This window comes from Neovison vison, chromosome 7 (genome assembly GCF_020171115.1).
Source record: "Neovison vison isolate M4711 chromosome 7, ASM_NN_V1, whole genome shotgun sequence".
NCBI lineage: Eukaryota > Metazoa > Chordata > Mammalia > Carnivora > Mustelidae > Neogale > Neogale vison.
The window spans coordinates 85,325,693-85,353,106 of NC_058097.1; positions in this window are offsets into that span (position 1 = coordinate 85,325,693).

Genomic DNA, 27,414 nt, shown 5'->3' on the forward strand with positions numbered 1-27,414 from the left:
CCAAAGAACAAATAATCCAATCAAGAAATGGGCAGAGGACATGAACAGACGTTATTGCAAAGAAGACATCCAGATGGCCAACAGACACATGAAAAAGTGCTCCATATCACTCGGCATCAGGGAAATACAAATCAAAACCACAATGAGATATCACCTCATACCAGTCAGAATGGCTAAAATCAACAAGTCAGGAAATGACAGATGCTGGCGAGGATGCGGAGAAAGGGGAACCATCCTACACTGTTGGTGGGAATGCAAGCTGGTGCAACCACTCTGGAAAACAGCATGGCGGTTCCTCAAAATGTTGAAAATAGAACTGCCCTATGACCCAGCAATTGCACTACTGGGAATTTACCCTAAAGATACAAACGTAGTGATCCAAAGGGGCACGTGCACCCGAATGTTTATAGCAGCAATGTCCACAATAGCCAAACTATGGAAAGAACCTAGATGTCCATCAACAGATGAATGGATCAAGAAGATGTGGTATATATACACAATGGAATACTATGCAGCCATCAAAAGAAACGAAATCTTGCCATTTGCGACAACATGGATGGAACTAGAGCGTATCATGCTTAGCGAAATAAGTCAAGCGGAGAAAGACAACTATCATATGATCTCCCTGATATGAGGAAGTGGTGATGCAACATGGGGGCTTAAGTGGGTACGAGAGGAATCCATGAAAAGAGATGGGATAGGGAGGGAGATAAACCATAAGTGAGTCTTAATCTCATGAAACAAACTGTGGGTTGCTGGGGGGAGTGGGGTTGGGTGAAGGGGGGTAGGGTTATGGACATTGGGGAGGGTATGTGGTTTTGGGTAAATTGGAAGGGGAGATGAACCATGAGAGACTATGGACTCTGAAAAACAATCTGAGAGGTTTGAAGTGGCGTGGGGGTGGGAGTTTGGGGTACCAGGTGGTGTGTATTATAGAGGGCACAGCTTGCATGGAGCACTGGGTGTGGTGAAAAGATAATGAATACTGTTTTTCTGAAAATAAATGAATTGGAAAAAAATATCATCCTCAATGGGAAAAAGCTTGCAGCCTTCCCATTGAGATCAGGAACACGATAAGGATGCCCACTCTCACCACTCTTGTTTACATACTATTAATAGTCTTAGCAACAGCAATCAGACAACAAAGAGAAATAAAAGGTATCCAAATTGGTAATGAAGAAGTCAAACTCTCTCTCTTCGCAGATGACATGATTCTTTATATGGAAAGCCCAAAAGACTCCACCCCCAAACTACTAGAACTCATACAGCAATTCAGCAACGTGGCAGGATACAAAGTCAATGTGCAGAAATCAGTGGCTTTCTTATACACTGACAATGAAAATACGGAAAGAGAAATTAGAGAATCGATTCCATTTACTATAGCAACAAGAACCATAAGATACATGGGAATAAACCTAACCAAAGAGGTAAAGAATCTGTACTTGAGGAACAACAGAACACTTATGAAAGAAATTGAATAAGACACAAAAAGATGGAAGACCGTTCCATGCTCTTGGATCAGAAGAATAAACATTGTTAAAATGTCTATACTGCCTAGAGCAATCTATACTTTTAATGCTATTCTGATCAAAATTCCACCAGTATTCTTCAAAGAGCTGGAGCAAATAATCCTAAAATTTGTATGGAATCAGAACAGACCCAGAATCGCTAAGGATATGTTGAAAAACAAAAATAAAAAAGGGGGGAACACGTTACTTAATTTCAAGCTTTACTACAAAGCTGTGATCACCCAGACAGCATGCTACTGGCATAAAAACAGACACATAGACCAGTGGAACAGAGTAGAGAGCCCAGATATGGACCTCAACTCTACAGTCAAATAATCTTTGACAAAACAGGAAAAAAATATACAGTGGAGAAAAGACAGTCTCTTCAATAAATGGTGCTGGGAAAACTGGACAGCAATATGTAGAAGAATGAAACTGGATCATTCTCTTACACCGTACACAAAGATAAACTCAAAATGGATAAAAGACCTCAACATGAGACAGGAATCCATCAGAATCCGAGAGGAGAACGCAGACAGTACTCTCTTCGATATCAGCCACAGCAACTTCTTTCCCAAGATTTGTCTCCAAAGGCAAAGGAAACAAAAGTGAAGATGAACTTTTGGGAGTTCATCAAAATCAAAACCTTCTGCACAGCAAAGGAAACAGTCAAGAAAACAAAGAGGCACCCCATGGAATGGGAGAAAATATTTGCAAATGACAGTACAGACAAAAGGTTGATATCCAGGATCTATAATGAACTCCTCAAACTCAACACACACAAAACAGACAATCATATCAAAAAATGGGCAGAAGATATGGACAGACACTTCTCCAATGAAGACATACAAATGGCTATCAGACACATAAAAAAATGTTCATCGTCACTTGCCATCAGGGAGATTCAAGTTAAAACTACATTGAGATATCACCTTACACCAGTTAGAATGGCCAAACTCAGCAAGACAGGAAACAACATGTGTTGGAGAGGATGTGGAGAAAGGGGACCCCTCTTACACTGTTGGTGGGAATGCAAGTTGGTGCAGCCTCTTTGGAGAACACTGTGGAGATTCCTCAAGAAATTAAAAATAGAACTTCCCTATGACCCTGACATTGCACTCCTGGGTATTTACCCCAAAGATACAGATGTCGTGAAAAGAAGGGCCATCTGTACCCCAATGTTTATAGCAGCAATGGCCATGGTCGCCAAACTGTGGAAAGAACCAAGATGTCCTTCAATTGACGAATGGATAAGGAAGATGTGGTCCATATACACTATGGGGTATTATGCCTCCATCAGAAAGGACGAATACCCAACTTTTGTAGCAATATGGATGGAACTGGAAGAGATTATGCTGAGTGAAATAAGTCAAGCAGAGAGAGTCAATTATCATATGGTTTCACTTATTTGTGGATCATAACAAATAGCAAGGAGGACATGGGGAGATAGAGAAGAGAAGCGAATTGGGGGAAATTGGAAGGGGAGGTGAACCATGAGAGACTATGGACTCTGAAAAACAATCTGAGGGTTTTGAAGGTGCTGGGGGTGGGAGGTCAGTGTTCCAGGTGGTGGGTATTATGGAGCGCAAGGATTGCATGGAGCACTGGGTGTGGTGCAAAAATAAAGAATACTGTTATGCTGAAAATGAAAAATAAATTTAAAAAAACATGGGAAAAAAAAGAAATATGTTCTCATTCATCTATCCTGAATCTTCAGTGATATGGAATTACTACAGGATATATGCAAAAACTCTACCTCCTCATGTCTTCCCCACTCTATGTGAGTGAACTTCTTACTGACTCTCTTGATTTTGGCTGAGATGATGATCCCAGCATTGTGCAATCAATCCCTGTGTCATGCTCTACAAAGCGTGTGGTGCCTGCCCAGTGTCTCCCTCTCTCTCTCGCACCTCCCCTTCAAAATAAATAAACAAACAAACAAATAAATAAATAAATAAATAAAGCATGTCCACTCAGAGATCCATTTGTAAAAATGCCCAATATTCTTTACTCTAGTTTACTGGCCCTAAAAAGAATGTGTTGACAGAAAACACTATTTTGGAGAGAATGTCTATTTATAAGATAACCCTGCAATAACTCAGGATTCTGCTAACAGAAGCCACCTGAAGTTCAGATGTTTTGTTTGGAGCAGGGACTCTCAGAACCTTCTCCATATGTGCCACTAAGTAGTTTTCCCCGAGCAAAAAACTCTAGATATTCTGGCTAAGGGTACATCTTCAATTTAATAAAAAAGAAGAGGGTATCTTTGCCTACAGAAGAAAGATAGAAGCCAGCAAAAGAGGCACCCAAGTCAAGCCCTGAACCTCAACCCAGGCGGAAGTTTCAGAACCAGGACAACTTACTGCTGTGATGCACATCCATCAGGGAGATGACAGGGGTCACACTGCTGTATGTGTTGCACTTGAATCTGCACTGAAGAGACAGAGGCCGGATACATTGGATGCTGCCAAGGAGGCCAAGTCTCCTGATACTTGAAGCACCACCTATAAAAACAGAGATAGCATTTAGCTGTGGTGTCAGGACCCATACTCGGGAAGACACAATGTCATACAAAACTGAAAGCATGCTCCTCCCTTACAACAGAGAGCACAAGCTCAAAGCCAAAACCACAGGAACCTGAAATTGTTGAAAGACTTAGCATTGCTGCTGGCAGACCTTCAAATAATACATGCGTGGTAAATTGGGTACCAGGAGTTCCATGATATCTATTCCAGTCCCAAGCAGGAGGATGTTTGCCAGGTGATGGCCCAGAGGTCACTCACCATTTGCAACTAGTGACGAGAGTCTAAGTAAAGTTCCTGCTACACCAAGAACCCGAACAGGAGATCTGTAGAAACCTTATTTCAACTGCATTTTGCATGATCATCCTAGGGTTTCTTACTTCTCTTTGAAACTTCTTTCACTTTTGACAAGCATTCTCATTAATCTACCCTGTAACTTCAGTGACACAGAACTCCCATAGGAGATGTGCATATACTCTACCTTCTCAGTGTCCTTTCTACTCTACATGAGTGACTCTGTTAGTCTGTCTTTCTTTCTTTTTTCACAACTCTATTTGTCTGAAATGAGCCTCTGGTCTTTCATTTCTAAGACATGCCTCTCATGGACCCTGGAACTCAAAAGAAGAACTAAAAAACCAACAACTAATCACCATCCAAAATGAATGTAAAGTATATTTTGGAGATTGAAGATTGTTTCACTCCTAACCAGCGACTATTCTACTGACCCAAAGGGCAAGCCCTCCAACAACCAGCTTCTAGAGGATTCTGGGACGATTTGGGGTATAGTTCTTATAGGATTTTCCCAAACAGAATACACTGCCAGCCTCCAAGGTGAGGTCCCCAAACCTGATTGTGAATTAAATAGATTCAGAGCTTCACAGGACACATTGTGAGGCACAGAAATGCCTGGCAGTGGTGACAATGGGTACCAGTCAACATAGGTGATGGATTTAAATTCAACGGATTTGGGATGGTTTCTTAGATGCAAGAAGGCAGCCGCAAGCTCACTTGTTTCTTATCATCTATTCTAACTAAGCCTGGCAGGCATAGTGATGGACCATTCCATACAGATTTTGAAAACCTGCGTTGCTGGAACTTTTCATGAGGAATCTCTAGAGTGAAATTAGAGTAGTGTTTCCAAGCCAAAGCCAAGCAAGATACTCCCATCAGACTTGACTGCAATACCTGTCAATTTGGGTTGATTCCTCTTCTTGAGGTCCCCCAAATATCCTGAGGTTCCTATACCCGCCAACAAGTAACTTTACCTACTCATCTGGCAAGGTTCCTGGGCACTGTGTCATCGAGGTGTGAAGCCTCTATTTCCAAGGGGCTCCACAAAGCCACCCTTAATTCCTGAAAATTGTCTGGTCATTATCTGAGTCTAATACACGTTACTCTCAAATTGGACATTTCACGCAATCCTTTGGTAAAATATCCAATGTTTCCAGCGGTGTCCTGTTACAAGAAAAAGGCACTTGTGCTGAACCTATGCCAATAATCCCAAGAACCCTGGAAGAAAGAATTCCCCCTGAGAGTTTCTGAATGAGGGAGGGTTCAGAGAGGGAGAGAAGTTAAATGCTCCCATTTGCTCACACAGAAATATTTCATCACATTTCTGTAGATCATGGATACTTTCTGATACAGTTTCCCTCAATCTGGAAGAATAAAGATTAAAGAACCAGCAATGTTTCAAACAAGAGTCACAAAGGTAGGCTCATCTTCCTCAACTCACTCAGTCCCCCCCTTATTAATTCTTGTTTGGCTTGAATGCAGCTTTTCCATGAGTTCTGCAAATCTGTACCCAGTTGAGTTTGAGGATTTTCATGATCAGACACTAAGACACCATGAGACACATCACCGTGTAAAGTCACAGGCATTTAGTGGTACAGTAGGAATGAAAGGCCTGTGGACACATGCTTAATGAGATATATTTTCACCAAATATTGAAGGCAAGACATCAGCATGGAAGCAGAGAGGCCACAAGACCTGCATCTCAGTCCCTAGGGCATGGCCTGTCCATGAGTTTCCGTATCTTCAAGCCAAACACACTCATATCTTCTGAGCTAAGGGTTCTGCTTCTAGAATTTTCTCCCAAGGAGAAAACCAGAGGGGTTGTAAAGGATTTGCAAAAGTGTTTATGGAGGCTTCCTGGATGATGGTGACACCATGCAGCCCACTGCCTTGCCCGAGGCCCACAAAACTGTTTAGTGCCCACTTTGTATCCACCATGGTCAGGCAGGTCTAGCCCTTTCTCTCCTGGATGCACAGCACACCCTCTCCTGGTGTCCACCAGGCCACTCAGCCTCTGTGTTCCATGTCCTTGATGGATCTCTTTGGAAGATGGTAACCTGCATAGGCGTGGAAGGAGCAAATATACTCCTTCTCAACCTTACTCCCTCCTTCCACCCATCCAAGGTTTGTGCAGGGGGGGCAGAGCTGCAGGGACATGCAGATGGGATTCTTCTTCTGTGGAGCTTCCAAGAATCCCCTTGCACAGAGCCTGAGCCTTAGTGCTTAGCAGGATATTTTGGTCTATAACCCCACCACCCACCCAAGCCACAAGGCAGCATTCCACCTGCCAGCCTCCACAGAAAGAACTCCTGCACCCTAGCTAGCTTCCCTTCATCCAACACCCAAGTGCTGACCGAGGCATTCAAAAGGAGACTGGATTAGGAGACACACACACTGTACCCAGGTGCCTGGCTGTGCTCCACACCACACCTTCTACTTCAGGGTTATGGTGATGGCAGAATTCCCGCTGTGTGCTTATTGCCCTGAGACATGCCAACCCTCCATGTGTCACAGAGTGCAGAGCCGGGCTTCAGACCCACTGTGATCTGGCTGTCTGATGTGGCTGCCTGGGCCTGACCACCACCCTCCCTGAATCCAGTCCTTTCCTATGAGCATATGCCTGGGCCCTGACACTCTGGCTCTCTTCTGGTGCCCCAGGCCCTGGTTGCAGGCTGTCAACAGGCAGTTGAGGATTCACAGACTCTGGTTTGCTGGACCTGTTCTCCCATAAACCCAACCATCATGGTGACCAATGTGGACCCAAGTGACAGATAGGACTGCAGCCCCCACCTTCCTGCTCAACCTCAGGGGGCACTTCTAAAGCAAGGCAAATCAGACCCAAATACCTGCTCCCAGCCCCCTCCCCAGCAGCTAAATAACCCCTAGGGACAGATGTACAGGGAAGCCAACACAATCTACAATCCAGGCTTTTCATATCACTCAGCCTCTCATGGTACACAGTTGAATCAGAGAAGGATTCAGCACAGCAGCACAAACAACACTTGAGTAGTGAGCAAATGTGTTTCTCCCAGTGTGGCAACACTTCCAGATACTCTGAAGTCAGACTGGTTGTCAGCCTACCTTTGCTACTGTAAGAGTCCTGCTCTGACATTGATGAGAAAGCCACAGACCAAGAGTACCTCTGCAGGTAAATAGGCCCAAATGTATCCTGGATCCTTTCATTTTGTTGTTTTGGTTTTTCTCCAAAGTCCAGGGAGATATCTCTGGGCATGGATAGGGCTCTCCATTCAAGAGCACAGGAGGTAAATAAGCCATATGTTCCCCTCAACACCACTCCTGTGTGAGGCCGGGTCAAGATACTACCTGTGTGCTACCCTGTGACATCAGCAGGGCCAATGCACAGCCTGCTCCCTGGATGTGGAGAGAACAGGGATGCAGTCCTTGAACCACACATTCTGAAGCCAGAACTCTAAGGGATCTAGGCATGTGGGCAGGTTGTAGCACAGAAACTGGCAGGCATCATGCTGTTTTGAAAGCCACCCAGGCTCCTGGCAGCCTCAGAGAGGGGGTTCAGTGCCTTCTCTGCACTCCCGACTGCCCCTGCTCTTTCCTGGCTCGGAACTAATCTGGAACCCCTGTGGTCCCTCCAAGGTCAGGTGGCATAAAAAGGACCTAGAGTGTTTGGGGTGGCCCTGGGAAGGGAACCCACTGATGCAGATCCCAGAATGAGTATGGAGGACATGGCAGGGGCTCACTGATATGGGAATCCACAGCAGATTGCTGTGGGAAGAGGGAGCCCAGTGTCTGTGGAGGGTGTTCACATCACTGCCTCAACAGCTTTGTCCCTGGTAAATGACTGAATCTGTCTGTGCCCCACATCTTCTATAGAACTGGGCCTCACAGCCTTTTGTCCCCCATAATTTGGTGAGGAGAAACCAAGACAATGAACAATAAGCACTTCACCAGTGCTTGGAAAAGAAGCGGCATCCATGAAGACATCTCTCCCTAGCATCACTTGGTAGAAAACATGTTTTAGAACCCCTGGCTCAGCTGGTCATGTCGTTTTGAACATCAGAGAAAAAGCACCTGGCTTCAGGAAGCCTCCCTCCAACATGGTGACTCAGAGCCACCCTGATCCAGTTAGACAACCTCCTCTCCAGGGACATTCCTGCCAGTCTGGTAAATATCACACTGTATAGTCACACTACCCTGCAAGCGCTGCCCCAGGAATCTGTGGATCCAGCAAGTTTGTGGCTCCTAATTGGGCTAAGCTGTCCACCCCATGTCACCAGGACAGTGGACCTGGGCCTGTGGCCTTACCTCGCTTGTCAGTGGTGATGATGGTGGCCTCTAGGGGCTCCCCCAGCCCTGCCTCATCTTGGTCAACAGTCTGAAGATGTACGCTGACTCTGGAACCAGCTCAGTGGCCCTGAATCGCCCCACCATGGCACCCATCTCCACTGTGGTGGACATGCTGTATTTGCTGTTGTCCATGCAGTAGATGATCTGATATCCTGTGGGTGGGACAGGAGGACCATGCATCAGTCTCATCATCCCCTTGAACCCCACATTCCCACCACCCTGCCACCACCACTCTGCCGTGTTTCTGCCATGTCCTCCTCCTCTGCCAACATCTGAGAGGAATGGCACAGCCACATTGGCAAATGGAGCCTCTGAGTGCTGGGCCTCCATGACTCTCATTCCCCTTCATCCAACCCACCACCAAGATGTGGAAACAGTTTCATCTTTAGTGATTCAATACTTACATCAAACACCAGTACTTATCATATCAGTAATTGAAAACACCCCAAAAAACCAAGTTCCAGAAACAGATGCATTTCGTGCTAAATTCTACCATTCAGGGAAGGATTCATAGCAGTCATTTGCCCACTTCTCCAAAATTCAGGGAAGGATTCATAACAGTCATTTGCCCACTTCTCCAAAAACTAGAAGAGAAATCTTCTAAACTAATTTTCTGAGGCCAACATAACCCTAATGCAAAAATAAACGAATGTAAAAATAAACGAGGACCCCCCAAGAAAAGAGTCTTACAGTCCAATATCCCTGATGACCATATATGCAAACATGTTCAACAAAATACTAGCAACTCAAGTTCACCAATACGCTGAGGAAATCATATACTATGATCAAGTGGGATCATGCAGGAATGCAATGATTCTTTACAGGTACACACTGATCAAAGTGATAGAGCACAGTAAGAAAATAAATAATAAAAATTATGTGATCAACTTGAGATCCAGGAAAGCATTTGACATACCTTAATATCCATTTGCAATCAAAATTCTCAATAGTGTGTAGACCAGGAACATACCACAACACCGAAAAGGGCAAATATGGGGTGCTTGGGTGGCTCAGGGTGTCAAAGCCTCTCCCATAAGCTCAGGTCATTATCCCAGGTTCCTGGATCAAGCCCCGCATCAGGTTCTCTGCTCAGCAGGGAGCCTGCTCCTTCCTCTCTCTGCCTACTTGTCATCTCTCTCTCTCTCAAATAAATCAATCAAATCAAATCAAATAAATAATAAATAAATAAAATAAATAAAAATTAAATTAAATTAAAAAATAGAATAAAATAAAATAAATATTTTTTTAAAAGGCCATATATGACAACCACACAGATTACGTGACATACAATAGTGTAAAGTTTTAGCTGTTTCTATTTCCTCTAAGATTATCTCAGTTAGGAACATTGCCTATCTTTCCTTGCCACTTTTGTTTAACACAATATTGAAAATCCAAGGCAGAACAATTATGCAAGAAGATAATCAGAAGGCATCAAAACTGGAAAAAAAGAAGTAAAGTGGTCACTACTTGCAGATGATATAGAATATAAGGAAAACCTAAAAGAAGCCAGTGAAAAATTGTTCAAACTATGGCTAAATTCAGTAAGGGGGCAGGATAAAATATCACTACCCCAATATCTGCTGTGTTTCTATATGCTAATAACAAATAATCAGAAATTTAGGAAGATAATCCCACCTGAAGTTACATGAAAAAGAATGAAACACCCAGGAATATATTTCACCAAGAGGTAGTCTTGTATGATGAAAACGACAAGATGGGAAAGAAAGAAACTGAAGGCAACACACATAAACCAAGAGACACTGCATATTCATGGGTGAGAAAAATTAATAATGGTAAAATGTCCATACTTCTCTAAGCCATCTACAGTTTCATTGCAATTCCTGTCAAAATTCTAAGGACATTTTTCACAGAAAGAGAAGAAAGTTTCTAAAAATTTGTATGATGCCACAAAAGACTCTGAATACCAGAGCAATCTAGAGAAAGAAGAACCACACTAAAGGCATCGTGCTTGCTCATTTCAAACTAATGACAAAGCTAGAGTAATCTAAACAATCTAGCATTGTCATAACAACAGACACACACATCACCAGGAGACAGGAGAGAGCCCAGAAGTAAACACACACATCTATGGTCCGGGACCGTATGACAAAGGAGCTAAGAATAAACAAGGGGGCAGGCAAGAATTCTACCACTGAACCACCCATGCAGAATAAACAAGGGGGAAAAAGAGTCTCTTTCATCAATGGTGCTGGGAACACTGGAGAGCCACAAGCAAAAGAACAAAACAGCACCATTCTCTTACAACATACACAAAAATGACCTCAAAATGGGTCAAACAATTGAATATAAGTCCTGGAATTATAAAACCTGTAGCAGAAAACACAGGGTTTGGAAAGGCCCTTGATGAAAGATCTTGGTAGTGGTGCTTTTAAGCGGATACAAAAGTAAAAATAAACGATGAAGCAAAGTGTGGGCCTACATCTAACTATACAACATCCAAACTACAAAGGAAACCATGAACAAAATAAAATGGTAACCTAAGGTAAAACATTTGTAAATTATATATCCAGTCAGGGGTTAATATTCAAAATATAAAGAACTCATGCAACTCAACAACAAAACAAAATAAAACACACAAAAGCACCAAAAACTCCACAAGTTATCTACTATATCACCCCACAAGTTATCTAGTGTATTAGGAGAAGTTCCAAATAGATATTTTCCTAAAGAAGACATACAGATGTTCTACTTGAACATGAAAAGATGCTCATCATTAATCATCAGGGAAATGCAAATCAAACCAGAATGAGGCCCTACTTCATACCTGTCAGAAGGGCCATTATCAAAAACAGGAGAAATAGCAAGTTTTGGTAAAGATGTGGAGTAGAGGAAAACTCTAGTCCATCATTACGGGGAGTATAAATGGGTGCGGCCATTATGGAAAACAGTATGGAAGTTCCTCAAAAAAATGAGAAATAGAGCAACCAAAGGGACAAGGAGTTCCCTTTCTGAGTATTTATCTGAAGGGAATGAAAACCACCTAATTCACAAAGGTATATTCACCCCTGTGTACACTGCAGGATTATTTACAACAGTGAAAATAAAGAAACAACATAAATGCCATCAGTGGATGAATGAATAAAGAAATTGTGGTCAATAAACACAGTGGAATTCTACTCAGCCATAATAAAGGATGAAATCTTTTGATTTACAACATCATTGCCCTTGAAAGCATTATGCTAAATAAAACAGGCCAGACAGAAAGACAAATACTAGAAATCACTTACATGTAGAACCTTAAAACAAAACCAAAACAAAAATGTGAGCTCACAGAGAGAACGGATGGGGTGTGGAAGAAGTTTGGGGTTGGAGCTGGGAGAAATGGGTGAAGTTGTCAAAAGGAAAAAGAAAACAAATCCAAATATAGCATCTTTTTTTTTAAATTAAGTAATCTGTACCCCCAACATGACTCAAACTCATAACCTGTAGATCAAAAGTCAAACACTCCACCGACCTTGCCAGCCAGTGTCCTGGAATTGTTGCATCTTTTGATACTCGGGTATGGAGAAAGGGGGAACTAATTTAATTTATGGTATTTTGAGGGCTAGGTATTTTTTGGTAAATGTACAAATGAAAGAACACATTTTTCAGGGTCACACACTCAGGACTGTATCTAGTTCTAATATTTATTATGACAGTGAGAAAGTAACTTGCCCTTTTAATTTAATTATATATTTGAGAGACAGAGAAGGGGGGACATAAGCAGGGGAAGGGACAGAGGGAGACGGAGAAGAAGACTCCACACTGAGCAGGGAGTCTAAACTGGGGTTTGATCCCAGGAACCTGGGATTATGTCCTGAGCCAAAGGCAAGCTTCAACAACTGAACCACCCCAGTGTCCCTTCTTAACCTCTTTACTGCCCATTTCCCCACCTCTGAGGATATTACAAATATTTGCTTTTAGAACAGCTTCTATTTTTAATTTAATAATAGTTTTTAGATTTGAATGAAATAGAGGTCACTTAGAATAATACGTATGAGAGTAGGCCTTCAAAAATGTTTTTAAAAATCTTATTCTGGGGGTATCTGGGTGGCACGGTCAGTTAAACAGCTGACTCTTGATTTGGGCTCAAATCAAGTTCCCAATTTTCTTGGAGAGAGCCCCACACCAGGCTCCACACTCAGCGGGGACCCTGCTGGAGGATTCCCTCTCTCCCTCTGACCCTCCCCTCTCTAGCATATGCTTGTACATGCAATCTCTTTCTGTCTCTACAATAAGTAAATATGTCTTTAAAAATCTAATCTTGAACATTTGGTGGTTGTATAATCATTTGCATTATTGAGCAGTATCTCCTAGTTTACAAAGCACTTTTATACATACTTTCTTAATGGAGTCAGGATATGGTCCTGGGAGAAGAATTTATTGTGTTTATTTATATAGGCAAATAAAGAAAACCAGACTTAGAGGAGGGCTGTGCTTTGCTCATGACTGCAGAGCTAAAAGATGATCTTCTGATTTTCAGTCCAATGGAGAAAGAAAAAGAAATCCAGACACTGTAACAAGAGCCAATGAAGGGCACTAGAAACTGATAATGGAATTAATGCAGTAAGATGATGCAATAATTATAAATATTTACCCACCCAGCAGTGGAGCAAATAAATATGGAGAGCATATATGAACAGACCTAAGAGAACCAATCAGCAATAATACCATAGGGAACTTTAATACCTCACTCTTCTCTCAATGATACACCATCCAGACAGAAGATCACAAAGGAAACATCAGCCTCAGACAACCCGTTACTTACATGGACTTGACAGATACACACAGAACCCTCCATTCAAAAGCAGCATATGGAATTCACTTCTCTCAAGTGCACCTAGAACATTCTCCACCATAGGTTATATGTGAGGCCACAAGACAAGTCAATAAACTCCAGAAGCCTAGGATTTCCCCAAATGATGAGTGAAACCAAATCGACCGTCTATTCCAAACACAGTGTTATAGAACTAGAAATCAATTACAAGAAGAAAACTGGAAATTCATAAACACAGAGACTAAACAACATGCTACTGAACAACCAATTGAATTCATGGGAAAACTGAAATAGGAACACAGAAATACTTTGATACAAATGAAAAAATAATACAATCTAACAAAAGTTATGGAATGCAGTAAAATGGGTTCTAAAATGGGGCACCCGATTAGTCAATGGAGCGCTGTGACTCTTGATCTTGCAGTTTTGGGTTTCAACCCCACGCTGGGCATAGAGATCGCTTTAATTTTTTGAAGATGTCATTTATTTATTTGACACAGAGGGAGAGAGAGAGAGACTGAGCAAAGTGGAAGGAGCAGCAGGCAGTAGATGAGGGTGAAAGTGGCTCCCCATGCTAACCAGAGAGCTGATGCAGTGCTCAATTCCAGGACCCTAAATTCATGACCTAAGCCAAAGTCCAATGCCAAACAGACTGAGCCACACAGGTAACCCTTAGAGCTAACTTAAAAAAAAAAAAAGTGTTCTAAGAAGGAAGTTTATAGTGATACAGGCCTAACTCAAGAAACAAGAAACATCTCAAATAAACAACCTAACTTGATATACCTCGAGGAAACAGAAAAAGAACAAATGAAGTCCAAAGTTAGTAGAACAAAGGAAGGAACACATCGGAACTGAAATAAGTGAAATACAGACTAAAAAGACAACAGAAAGATTAAAATAAATAAATAAATAAAACAAAAACAGCAGATCAACAAAGAGCTGGTTCTTTGAAAAGAACAAAGCTGACAGAGTCTCAGCCAGACTCAAGCTAACAAAAAAGAAAGAGGACTCATCATCAGAAATGAAAGAGATGTTCCCTGATACCATAGATATGCAAAGGCTCATAAGAAAGTCCTATGAACAATCACACCTCAACACCTCAACAAGATGGATAATCCAAATGAAAAGGATACATTCCCAGAAACGTACAACCTGCCAAGACTGAATCCTGAAGAAACAGAAATTCTGAACAGACCAATGCCCATTAGGGAGATTAAATAAGAAACAAAAAACTTCCAACAAGCAAAAGTCCAGGACCCCATGGTTTCACTGGTGAATTCTATGAATCATCCACAGGAAAAAAAATGAATACCAAACCTTCTCCAACTCTGCCAGAAAAACAAGAGGAAGAAATGCTCCCCACCTCATTTTATGAGGTTAGCATGGCCCTTATCGAAACCTCCCAATGTGCCCCAAGAAAATGTCAGACTAGTATGTGTCATAAACATAAACATAAAAATCGTCCCACAAATCAAACTAATGTGCCGCATTCACAAAACGAAGGATCAGCATTATAGGACCATTTCAACATGTGCAGAAAAAGCATTCGATACCGCTGCTATCAAATCACTGCCCCCCCATCTGTGCTTCTGCTGCCTGGATGGTCCCCACACACCATACCATGGACACCCCACTGTGCCATCCCCCCACTGCCACCCTCCTGCGCCCCACACACCCGCCTCTCTACCTTCCACGCCCCATTGCTGACAGGACGCTGCCACCAGTGCTGCCACCCTCCACCCTGCTACTCCACAGCAGTGCCCCTTTGTCCCACAACAGCTAACCCTCGCCATAGCTGCCCTGCTGCCCTGTGTGTTGCAACAGATGCCCTGCTCTGTCACCCCCAGTGCCCCTACCACTCCCTTGTGCACTCCCAGGACCCTGCCACCCTGCTGCGCCACTCTCCAGTGCTGCTACTGGCCTGGTGCCTGTGTTTCCAACAACACCACCACTGCTAACGTGGTCACCCTGCTACTCCTGCCCATATCCACTGCCCCACCCTGCCCCCAAGCCATGCCATGCCACTGTCAGGCAGCTGCTGTCCCGCTGGTCCCTCCCAACCACATCAGGGCAAATACCTCCCCGCTTCACCTCCACGTTTGCTGCCATCCAACTGCACTTCCTTAAGTCACTGCCTTTCTCAAGTCACTGCTGCCTCAGCCCCCCACTGTCATTTCTTCACTGCATACTGTCCCCGTGCTGCCGCAGCTGTGCAGGGCCCCTGCCTGCCCACACAGATATTAACCTGATGCTCTTGCCCTGCTGGTCCCAACAAACACCCCCGAAATGCTACCGCCTGTCGTGCCCCCACCCCTGCTCCAGTGCCTCCAGATTCCCTCCCTGTTGACTTGCTGCTGCCGCCCCACTCATCCCAGCTTTCTCCCAATGCTGCTACTTCCTGGGTGCCCCCGCCTCGTGACCCTGCCGTCTGCAGCACACCCCTCATTCTGTCCACATTACCACCGCTGCTGTTGCTAAGCTTCATCCCTGTGCCCCAGGCCAGTGCTGACCTTCACTGTCCAGTCCCCACTGACATGCATTAAGGCCCTACCCCGCCCTTCATGCCCTTCCTGTGCAGTTGCTGTGCCACTGCCTCCCAGCTGGTTCTGTCCCCTCTTCTCCCCATGCCACCATCCGCCTGCCACCCCACATGCACTCGTGCAACCGTGCTTTCCCACCCCGCCCACCACCATGCTCATTACTGTCCTGCTGCCCCACCACATTGCTGCCACCACCCCTCTATGCTCTCCCCGCACCTCTACCCTGCCGGGTGCCCCACACCCCCACTACCAATCCCCTGCCCTCACTGTCATTGCCCCCTTACCACCACCCTGCTTCTGATCTGCTGCCGCCCTGTGTCCCAGTCTTGCCTTGTGTCCTGCTGCTGCCCTGTCTCCCGTTGCTGCTGGTCTTCATAGTCCAGCCCTATGCAGCCCTGCCCTGTTGACTTGCATGCCTGCCCCACCTGCCACGCTGCCCCCATGCTGTTCCAGCCACCCCTCCCCGCAGCTACTATTTAGTGCGACCCCTGTCCCCCACTCCAGAGCCTTCCCGATTCCCTAACCCTGTTGCCGTGCTACTGCCACCCCACGAGTCCTACTCCACCTTTCACGCACTGGTACCACCAGCCTGTCCCCACAACATGAGCTGCTCCCAGCATGCTGCACCACCATTCACAGTGCCTTTACTTACAACAACCATTGCCTCTCTGCTGCTATCCTGGGTCCCCGGTGCTTCTGCTATCAGTGGTGCCGCCCTGGAGACATGCACCAAGCCCAGCAAAGCCAGGCCCTTGCTTCGCTGCCTGACCCTCCACACCATGATACGGGTGTCCTGCTTATACCCAGCTAGTCCTGCCCAGGCCCAAGTGACTGTACCGCCTAGCTACTCCCCTCCCCCCACTCCAATGCCTCCTGTCTGCCAAGCATGTGGCTGCCCAGTACGTCCACCACACGCCGCACTGGTACCAGCTTGCTGCCCCACAAAAATGCACAGCCACCCTGCTGTGCCCCCCCAGGTCCCCTTAATGCTGCGCCACCTCTGTCCTGTGCCCCCGGCCTCTGCTGTTCTTCACTGCCCCACATTGTTGGCAGGAACTATTAGCAGGCCCAGTAAGCCAGCCAAGCTGTCACTGTGCGGCTGCCTCAGGGCTGGTCCCACACTCCCTACCCTGCCCTGCCATCTATATTCCATCCCCCCAACAGGTGCCACACAGCTGCCCCAGTCGGGTGTCACGCAGCTTCCCCTTACCGCAAGAAGCTTCCCCTCCCTGTACCAGTGCTGCCTGGTGACACCCCCAGTTCCTCCCCCGCTGGCCCCGCCAGTTAGAACAGACTGTTCTAACCTTTCTGCCACCTCTCGCCCCCATGGAGCTTGGCAGCCTTGCCTGCCACACCATGACACTGACGCCCCGCTGATGCCAGGCTGGTCCCTCCACTCCACCCACCATGACTGAGTACCTGTTTCCCCCTCCACTGCTCCACTGCCTCACCGCGGCCACGCACATTACTGCTTCGCCCGCCCCCCCTGCCCCCCTCACGCTGCCACCATATTTCTGCCCCCCACATGTACCCTTGCCACCCTGCTGTACCCCCCCACACAAACCTCTTTACCACTGCTGCCGCCACTCCACTGTTGCCCTGTGTCCCAGCCTCTACTGGGCTTAGGTGCCCCACGACCTTGACATAGACAAAGGGCCCGCCCCCCACGCCTGACCCACTGATGCTGCCCCGCCCACTTTATGTGTACTATGGGCCCACCCCCCATGCCTGCGCCACTCATGCTGCCCCTCCCCTTGATATGTATGATGGACCCGCACACCCTGCCCTCCTAACTACTGTTACCCCGAACCCATTGACGTGCACGCTGGGCCCGCCAACCACGCCGTCCTTACTGTTGCTGCCCCACCTCCTTGACCTGCACGATGGCCCCGCCCACCACACCCACCCCGCCGCTGCTGCCCCACCACCTTGACGTGCACAATGCGCCCGCCCACCATGCCATCCTAACTGCTGCTGCACTGCTGCCTGGGGCTGCTCCCACCCTCTCACCGCCTCTGCGGCCACCGAGATTCCACCCATGCTTCACAGGTGCCACACAGCTCCCACTGCTCCCAGGGCCACAACTGCCTGCCCCCATCCCTGCTTTTGGTGACCCCTGCTCCCTCCGCTGTGATCCCGTCCCCCTTCCTCAGTGTTGTCTGCTGGCTGCCAACTCCTCAGGTCCATGCAGCCCCGCCAACCGTGCCATGACCTTGACTTCCCGCTGACGCCCGGCTGGTCCGCCTCCCCCCACACGCCACGACTGCCTAACGGCTTCCCCTTCCCCCTGCTCCATTGTCTCCCCACTGCCAGGTGCATTACCACGCTACTTCCACCCTGAATATCTGCCCCCCTCCCCACGCAGCTCACATTGCTACCGCCACATGCACCCCTGCCACCCTACTGTGTCCCTCACATTGCCCGCCTTACCTCAGCTGCAGGGGCTCTGTGGCTGCCCTGTGCCCCTGGTCTCTGCCAAGTTTCGGCGCCCCACCCCCTTCACGTGCAGGATGATCCCACCCACCACGCCCTCCTAACTGCTGCTGCCCCGCCCCCTTGACCTGCACAATGGGCCTGCCCACCACCCCCTCCTAACTGCTGCTGCCCCACCCCCTAGATGTGCACAATGGGCACGCCCACCACGCCCTCCTAACTGTTGCTGCCCCGCCCCCATGACGTGCACAATGGGCCCGCCCACCACGCTCACCTAACTGCTGCTGCCCCTCCCCCATAGGGGCCCGCTCACCATGCCCTAATAACCGTTGCAGCCCAGCTCCTTTGATATGTGCGCTGTGGGCCTGCCCACTATGCCCGCCTAACTGCTGCTGCCCCGCCCCTGTGACGTGCACTCTGAGCCCACCCACCATGCTTGCCTAAGTGCTGCTGGCCCGCCCCCATGGCCTGCACACTGGGCCCGCCCACCACGCTTGCCTAACTGCTGCTGCCCCGCCCCCATAACTTGCACAATGGGCCGCCCAACACGCCCTCCAAACTGCTGCTGCCCCGCCCCCGTAACATGCATGCTGAGCCTACCCACCTTGCTCGCCTAACTGCTACTGCCCCGCCCCCATGATGTGCACAATGGGCCCGCCCACCACGCCCTCCTAACTGCTGCTGCCCCACCCCCATGACGTACACAATGGGCCCGCCCACCACGCTCACCTAACTGTTGCTGCCTCTCCCCCATGATGTGCACAGGGGCCTGCCCACCATGCCCTAATAACCGTTGCTGCCCTGCCCCTTTGATGTGCGCTGTGGGCCTGCCCACTGTGCCCGCCTAACTGCTGCTGCCCCGCCCCCATTAGGTGCACAATGGGCCCGCCCACCACGCCCTCCTAACTGCTGCTGCCCCGCCCCCGTGACGGGCACTCTGGGCCCGCCCACCACACCCACCCCGCTGCTACTGCTGCTGAGCCGCTAACTCCGGGATGGCCCCACCCCCACTCCCAGTTGCTGCTGCCTAGATTACACCCACCCCCGACAGTCACTGCAGGGCTGCCCCACTTGGCTTTCACACAACAGCCTCACCATGGGCCCTCCACCGCTCCCTGCGCCAGGACCGCCTGGCTGTCCCCTCACCTGCCTCTGGTGAGCCCTGCTCCCTCCCCATGGGTCCCCCCCCTACCATAGGGTCATCACCTGGCTGCCACCTCCTCCCACTTGGGCAGCCCCACGGCCCCACCTACAACCCCATGCCCTGATGGCCCCATTGCCCCACTGAGTTGCCCTTGATTCCCGCTGCCACACCCCGTCCCCCACAGCTACCATACCTCAGGGTCTTGCTGTCCCGCTGCACATCCCCCGATCGCCACTGCAGCCCTCCCCAACTACTCTCCAGGTCGCCCCTTCTTGCCACCCTGACTCCGCCGCCCCCCTCCCCGCCACACCGCCCACTGGCCTGGTGCTGCTGCCAGTGATTACTGTAAGGGTCTGCCCCTCCCAGAGGAACTTGCTTGTGGACCCTGAATGTAAGGGTGGGGCAGACTGAGTGGAGACATCCAATCAGTGAGGCTTTTGTATAGCCACTGGGGAAATTGGAATTCAATTGGCCGCCTGTGTGGGGGCGGGACTCAGCCACCCCCATAAAGGTTGCTCTGCCAGGCTATCAGGGGCTGCTGCAGGAGAGCGATGGAGTCCGCGGAGAGCGGTACAGAGAGCGGTAAAGTCGGTGGAGAGCAGGGGAGTCAACGGTGAATAGAAGAGCTGTAACAGCTCTTGTAAGAGCTACAACCGCGTTTGCAGTCTCCCGCCTCCCGTGGCGCCGAGCCGCCGCCTACAGTCTCCAGCCGCCTGCAGCTTCCAGCTTCCGGCGGTCCAGCCTCCGGCGGCCCCCGAGCCGCCGCCTGCAGCCTCCAGCATCCGGCGGCCCCCGAGCCGCCGCCTGCAGCCTCGAGCCGCCTGAGGCCCCGCCTCCGGCAGTGCCGCCGCCTGCAGTCTCCAGCCGCCTGCAGCTTCCAGCTTCCGGCGGTCCAGCCTCCGGCGGCCCCGAGCCGCCGCCTGCAGCCTCCAGCCTCCGGCGGCCCGAGCCGCCGCCTGCAGCCTCCAGCCTGCGGCGGCCCAAGCCATCGCCTGCAGCCTCCAGCCTCCGGCGGCCCTGCCTTCAGCAGCCCGGCGAGCTGCCGAGACCCCAGCGGTCCCCCGGTCCTGATGCCTACAGACCCTAGATGCCAGCAGTCGGCGGTCCTGACACCTGCATCCCCTAGATGCCAGCGGTCTGGAGGCGTAAGCAGCCCTGAGATGCCAACGGCCCCTAGACACCAGCAGCCTCACTGCAAAATGCCTCGCCACCCCGAACCACAAGTGGCCTTGTCCGCAGTGGTGGCTTCCTCTGGGTGGAAGCCTGGTCAGAGTAGCATCGTGGGGAGCAGAGTCTGTGTCATCCGGGTTGTCCTCCTTGTCATTGTTGCTTCTTCGTCATTGGGAGTGGCCTCATCCAGGAAATGGTCTTGTCCAGAACAGCCTCTTCTTGGGAACGGCTCCAATCATGGAGCAGCCTCATCTGCGGAGCAGCAGCGTCATCTAGAGCGGCCTCGTCCAGAGTGGCCTTCTTGGAAGTGACCTTGTTGGGATCATCGTCACCGCCTTTTCGTAAGAGGTAGCTCTGACCGGTTGTTTGATTCCTGATGCTTGGCGCGAAATAAAGTTTTGCTAGACCTTCGCTTTGTATCAGTCTCGTTCCTTTGATCATGGACTCTAACAATTACAAGGCAACTGCCCCTTCCTTGGTTGCCCTGCTGCTGCTGCCTTGCCCCACTACCATGAGACCTCCACCCTGCTGATCCTGCCCGCCCCCCACCATTAACCCCCTCTCCAGCACTGTCCTGCTTCACAACCCCCACTCTGCTGCTGACCCACTGTGCCCTGCCAACGCCACTACCACCACACTGCACCTCCCCAATGCCGTGGTGACTGTGACCCAGTGACAGTGGCATTGCTTCCCCGCTCACCCCCCCTTTGCCCCTGCTGCCTCACTGCACCCCTCTGGTTTCTGCCTTCCCTCCTCACTGCTGCTTCTAACTCCTCCACTGTCACATCTCCCATGCAGGCCCTCAGTACCATCCTACTGCTGCCCAGGGGCTGCCTGACTATTCTGACATTACTGGCATGCCCTGGAAATCATCAGTGGGAGACCGGCCCCAAGAGAATTTCTGCATAGGGACTGGCACAAGGTGTGTTCTGGAAGTGGGTTGGTGGTATAGGCACGGGGGTAAATCCCAAGAAGGAAAATAGCATAATTATGTTACCTGTTAAAATAGCCTAAAGAGCTAAATTTAACGTGCTTTTAATGTCTCCTTCTTTTCAATACAGTGACTTTAGTCATCATATTGTGCACCTGAAAATAATATAATCTCAAGTTAGCTAAGTGGAATGAAAATCAAAACTGTAAAAAAGATAAATACAAATCTTTTAACATCATGCATCGATTGACATACAGACATTAAGGGAACAGTTTGCATAATAAAATGTATATATGTGTCTAGGTGCTCTTTCTCAACAAAGACTAGTCAAAATCATGGAAAAGGTGAGTTTTATTTAACTTCAGAATCACTCACTGTTCTGGGCTTTCATGTATAGTGTACATACATATGAACAAGCTTTTCTCAAAAACTAAAAGAAAAAAAAAAGCTCCCAAGAACCAGCACTAGATGTTCACTGTAGAATTGCATGAACAGAAATGCCCTCATTAGCTTTGTAATATGAGAAGACCTTGGGTTATACTCATTAGAGAAATAAGTGTCAAGTGAAATACATCATAAACAAGAACTTCTTCCTTACGCCTTACCATAATGCTCACTGGGGAACTTAACACTCGATTTTATTTTTCTCTGGTCACCAGAAAAATCAAAACTTAACAGCACACATAGCCCGGTGGCTATATTAAATTTATGCATTGCTCTCTGTTAGTGGTAGAACTGAAACCTTGGGGCTGACTCTGTGATCATACATGTGTTACTTTTAGGATAAGATGTATATTAATTTAAGTATATGAATAAATTCACTCTCATTATGTTTTCCACTATGTTTTCATCCTCAATATGTTTTCAAGCATTTTCACTGACATAATTTCATGGGATCTTCATCACAATTGTGGGACTCAATTCCAGGCCCCTGGGATGATGACCTGAGATGAAGGTAGAGGCTTTAATCCAATGAGCCACCCAGGCACCCTTGTACATTGGTTTTGTATTCTGCACATTGCTGATTTTCTGTATGAGTTCTAATAGTATCAGTTTTCCATAAAAAGTATCATGTCATCTGCCAAAAGAGAGAGTTTGACTTATTCTTTGCCAATTCTAATACATTTTATTTCTCTTTATTGTCTGATAGCTGTTGCAAAGACATTTAATACTATGTTGAACAGTAGTGGTGAGAGTGGGCATCCTTTCATGTTCCTGATCTCAAAGGGAAGGCTGTCAACTTTTCCCCATGATAATGATGTTTGTTGTGTGTTTTTCATAGATAGATTTGATGAAGTTTAGGAATGTTTCCTCTATCCCTATACTTTGAATGGTTTTAACCAGAAATGGATGCTGGATTTTGTCAAATGCCAGTTCTGCATCAATTGAGAGGACCAGGTGGTTTTCCTCTCTTCTCTTATTGATTTGTTCTATCACAATGATTGATTTGCAAATGTCAAACTGCCCCTGCATCCCAGGGATAAATCCCACCCGTTCATGGTGCATCCACCTCTCAATGTACTGTCAGATCCTATAAATTGAGATCTTGTTGAGAATCTTGGCATCTATATTCATCAGGGATATTGGTCGGAATTTCTCCTCTTTGTTGGGTTCCTTCCCTGGTTTGGGGATCAGGGTAATTCTGGCTTCATAAAAAGCAGTTTCCCTGGACAAATGTGGCTTACAGTTTTTGTAGCACCGTGGTGCTGAGACAAGCTGGAGCTCCTATGACCCCTGAGACAGTGGCTTGGGCCGTGCTCTGTCAGTGGAAGTTGGCAGAGGGGGAGTCTATGTTCCCAGAGGGGAATAGACTGAGACCTCTCTCTGAGGTGGAAGTCTGGGTACAGTTTGCTTTCCTCTAAACTTTCAAAGAACTGTCCTTTTTCTTGATAGCCATTATATTTGGAGAAGCACTCTAATTGTTCCCATACAGAGATCAAAAGACTAACTTTAATGAGTCTGGCTGTGGTCTCACCTCAATCACCACTCCAGAAAATAAACCTGAACAGAAGGAAGCCCAGATGAGGCAGCTCCTGGTTCTGATAAACGCTGCATGACTATCCCTTCTCATAGTATAAACATTTCATCTCTTTCTTCCACAGAGGAGTGTTTCCTGCTCTCAAAAACACCTGCTGAGATGTTAGAGGAAAGAACCATACATTCTGCAGGCTAACGCCAGCAAAGGAAAGTGGACACTTGAAATAATTAGCAACATAATTCAAGTCCCCCCAAAATATATTCAAGGACCAGCATGGCAGGAGTACTTTCTACCATGGTTGCTGTCCTTAGATTGCATTGCTTGGAGAATTCTTGACACAACTGTGAGTGGGCAGGAAATAGACTGCAATTTAATCTCTGAAGGACACCAGTTCAGGAAAATAATTAGCTTTGTGTATTTAGCATCCACTTAAAACTACTGGAAGTTGTTTATTCTCCACAGTAAGATCAAGCTGTATTCTATTTCTTCATATCATATTTGCCTCATCAGCAGCATTACCACCCTTCAGGGAGGGAGGTGGGATAAAGATCTAGGTCTCAGATTGCTTTGAAGTTACAGTAAGCCAATTATCACACATCTACCCAGACATTAAATAATAGAGTTTTAAAATGAGCAGGAATTTAGGATATTTTCAGTATTTCTTGGTCATTTATTAAATGCCAAGCGGGGCATCAAATTTAACCCTAAACGTTAGACTGTTAATTTGCTTTGGACCAACAATGTAAATGCTTCCCCTAGAGTTCCACTCTGTTTCCACTGATGTGTTGTTTCTAAATCCCACTAGACTAGAGAAAATGTCTCATTCACATTTGTATTCTCAGAAATTGGCACAGCTGTCCATCATATTGCAGGTTCTCTGAAACGTTTACAGGATCAATGCTGGCATAAAACTTTGTGGGCCTACTGTGCAATGCGTTCTGTGATCTTGCCAAAGTCTCTTTTCTGGAGAAATCATTCTGCTTCTGAAATTTCTAAGAAAAACTTTGGAATGAGTTCTCCTCATTTTAATATTTGTGTTTTATATGCATGGTCAATGAACTTCTTTTGAAACAAAATGGGAAATACTCTTTTTTTTAAACTAAGCCTTGGTTATCCATAGAGAATGTTGTTGAGGCTATGAATGCCTCAGTAATCAGTGTTTTTCAGATGTCTGCTTTTAATTATTTTTAATAGGTCCCGCAGCTCAGATGTGTGAGCTGTGTGAAGATCACACCATTGCATAAATCTGGGAACCCACTGTTTGCCTCCAACCAAGGTGTTGCATGATGGCATCAGTGCAGAGGTTAGTGTCCCCCCAAGCACCTCACCAACAGAACGATAATGCACAAATAACCTCCATTACCAAGAGTCTCTCAGGCCTCAGGTGTTTGGTTTTGGTTTTGTATTTTTTAATGTAAAATATGTAGCAAAGGGAAGGTTCACAGTTGAAAGTCATTTTCTCAAGCCATGAAGCCACCATCATGAAGAACTTGATCATATCATCGCTACCACATCCATCGTTGATGCCAGGCTTTGCAAGCATGAGCTGCTTTTGTTTTGAACAATTGCTCTACCAAACAACACAAAATCACCCTGCAGTAAAATAAACTCACATTATGGTGGCTTCAAACAACATAGCCGCTATGATTCCCTGCATTCTTCTCCTTAAGGACCTGAGCCAGCACAGTGGCCAGTCTTTGCAGGATTGCAGCTACCTCTGGCAGTGGGAGGACAGTCTTCAAGTGCCCCTAGGAATGAACATGACACTGCCATTCACATTTTATTGGATAAATTAAAGAACAAGGGGGTTGCCATTTTCACTTGTTTCTAGAATACAAAAATTTGGGAATACTATAATAAACAGCACTAAAGCATCGCAATTACAGCTGATAAAAATTTCTCTTAAAAAGACTTCATTCTGATATAGTCTAGCTGTATTAACCATCTCTCAAACACATTTCTAAATAATATGCTGTACAAAATAAAAGGAAAAGATTTGTATTAGCATTTTGTTTCTATTACTTTTGCTTGTATTTGCCATGATTTGTCTTGTTCACTGTCTGACATTTAAACCACTTGCCATAGGAAGATTCACCAAGTATCCTGTATTAGGGTCCCCCATTATGGTAGGTGGTAGTTTTTCTTCACAAGAAATGTGTAAAATTTTGATAGGCACTGCAAGTTCAATAAAAGTGAATAGATAATTATTATTATAGACAATATGAAAAGATATTTCATTTTTTTAAAATATGTGAAATCAGGATGGATCCTGGCAGTTGGCAGAAGATAAAACCTCCCAGTCATCCAAACTAGTTCTTATCCTGTAACCTAGTCATAACCCGTATTCAGGAATCCAGTCATTAAAAATTAATCAATTAATTTAAAAAGAGAGCTACTCATTCACAATTGCATTATAATGGTGGACTGGAAAACCATTTGGAGATCTTTTGCTGATAATCCTCGTTATAAATTAATCTCTATTCATCCTTTCCTTGACCTTCACACACAAAGGCTATAGCCTTTCTGCATAACCAAGGCTACTATAATAGATATCCAGAGGTGAGGGTTAGCCCACCTGAACACTGGCAGAATATGCCTAGTCTAGAGGAAGCTTCAGGATTTCTCCTTCTTACTCCTGGTTGTAGCTCTGGAGTGAGAGCAATTGCAATGTTCCTCCACACTGTAGAATTCCAAAGGCACAGCTTCGTCTTCAGATTATCTCCTTGTTTTTTGTCCCCAGGGGATGCAGGGGCTTCCAGCAGTAGCTCATCTCTGGGTTGTCAGACCCATGCTTGCTCCCCTTCAATAAATTCTACTCATTTCAATGATTCCAGGGAATCCAGTTCTTTACTGGACCCTGATGGATACCACTGTGCAAATCGAGGGATGATCACTTTCTCCATGTGTGTACTCATTTACTGAAAAATGGGTCAAATCAGGAATACAGTCACCAAAAGACCAAACTGATTCTGCTTTAAACAGAAAATATCTGAGCTCTGAAAATGTAAAATCAGTTTCTGAATTCAACTCTATTTCTCAACTTCTGGAAACCACGTCCTCAAACTTTATATCGCACAATAATTTCCAAGATTCCCTACTCTTGTGATGGTCTATTGAGCTATTGTTGTCGTTATTTTTATAAATTTGTCATAGTGTGAAGAGGTTTTTATCACATTTTGCTAGTTCCAATTAGCTTGTTAATGGCCAAGTAACCTGGACTTAGATTAATGATCTTCTACTGTCTATAGACTCCCATCTAGGCAATAAATGGTCTGTTTACTTTAATAAAACATGATGGGTGTTTTTTTTCTCCTTTGAAATGATATATTCTCTGCCAAGTATTATATTTTTGTCCTAAGCTTCAAGCCATACTTCTCTTTTGGGGGTTTGTGGGTCATCTCAGACAAAAGACAACCACATTCCCCATCAGTTTCCAACTCCATCCTTGGGGCAGCACAAAGTGAGCCCCAGAGGGATATGTCTTGGTAAGAGGAGTGGTAGAGGATGGCCTCTGCCCATTTCTGCACTCCCTTCAGTTACACCAGCAATGACTGCATGATCTGAGGCCAAGATGGCAGCACTGTGATCCCTCTGAGCCGCAGAAGGACTTACACTAAGTGCACAGCTCTTTCTATGCCAAGCTCAGCTCTAGCCACATAGGCCAGATGTGTGTCAAATGCTCAGACTTGGAAGCTATTTGTTAACTGCAGTATCATTTAGGGCCTCTTGGTGCAGATGGCAGACAGGACAAGATCGGTGGGGCCACTCTCTCTAAAGGATGTATTACTAGAGAGAGG